Genomic DNA, 1,633 nt, shown 5'->3' on the forward strand with positions numbered 1-1,633 from the left:
GAGATAGATAGAGAGAGAGATAGATAGATAGATAGATATATTGATAGATAGATAGATAGATAGATAGATAGATAAATAGATAGACATAACAAAATATTGCAGAACACACACATGATCATAGAATTGCTTCCCATTTCGACATTTCAGAGAGACTACCGTAAACAAAAGTATGTCAGCAAATCACGGCATTCGTTCCCCACGCCATGAACGTCCCTCGGGGAATTGAGACCGGAGATCGAAGGCAATTGGCCGACCAAGCGGATTGCAGCCAGCCAGGTTTCACCGATTGTTGCAAGACCATCGTACCTTCTAGTCTCCAGAGATAGACATACGAGGTTTTTGCCGCTATTATCCTTAGGGTCGTACGAACCTTCAACTAGTGCGACCCGTGGCTATAAAGTAGTAATTTACCTTGAATTTGTTCCCGGTCTTTCCATTTAAAGACATTTAGAGGTATCGTTATTGATTTTTAGTTTGGCGTTTTGTCGTCCAGGTCTCAAAGGCTTTTGCTTATGGAGATGCAGTTGTTAAATAGTTGATGTAATCATTGTGTCCTGCCGTATCTTGTGGCTTCCACGCGAGAATGGTTTTTAGCCAGGTCTCTGTTTCGCTAACCCCGACTCTAGATATAGGCTTCTCTGGCTGTTTGGCGTTCATCTACGCTTGGAGGGATATCCTTTAGAGCGTGTCAGACTATAGACACAATATTTTTTTTGGTAAATATTTTACGGCGTTCGCTACTGTAAAAGGTCCATATGAGCGCGAGGGAAACATTAAACATTTTCAGTTGGTAGAACATGTTTACCTTTGCCCGGGTGGCGGCCGAAGCCTACTCTTATCGATTTTTGGACCGCCTAGGGATCTTTAACGTGGTCAACTTGCAAACGGCGGCAACGGGATTTTTCGCCCTTGTCCGAGAAGGCTAGGTGTAGATCCGAAAGACAGCAGTAAGAAGGAGCCGAGCAGAAGCAGTAGAAAGGCTGCCGAAAGAGTCAGGGGCCCAGAGAAGTAAAGATTCAAGCTTGAAAACGAAACGATTTTTAAAAAAGAGCTTTTGCAAAACTAGTATTACTTAGGAGTAAATGTATTATTGATGTTTCGGGCAGCATTATAGCTTGCCCTCGACGGCTGATTCCAGAAACTCTAATTGAATTATCCTCGGTAATAAAAGAACGGTGACCTGTATCCAAGCGAGACAGGATGCCAATGATCTAACTGCACAAGGCAATGAAATGTAGAGGACAATAAAAACAGTGTGAAAGCCGACTATTCTGTGTGAAGTCGACTGCAGATGGTGGTAATGGGAATTTCTCATCAATAAATAATGTAAAATGGGGTCTAGATAATCAAAATGGGGTCTAGATAATCAGAATGGGGTCTAGATAATCCTTTTGTCCGGGATACCATTCTTAGGGTCGCGGAAAAACAGTAGTAATGGGTCACCGGGGTACAGTTACAGGTGTCCTTCAATCACTAATGAATTGACTTGAGAAAAAAGAGAGTTGAACATGAAGGCAATTTTTGGATATGAGACCGTCTGAGGGGTTATGAAGTGTGTGTGTGTGTGTGTGTGTGTGTGTGTGTGTGTATGTGTGTGTGTGTGAGAGAGAGAGTGTGTGTGTGTACATGTGTG

Source organism: Aplysia californica, unplaced genomic scaffold (assembly GCF_000002075.1).
Source record: "Aplysia californica isolate F4 #8 unplaced genomic scaffold, AplCal3.0 scaffold00655, whole genome shotgun sequence".
Taxonomy (NCBI): domain Eukaryota; kingdom Metazoa; phylum Mollusca; class Gastropoda; order Aplysiida; family Aplysiidae; genus Aplysia; species Aplysia californica.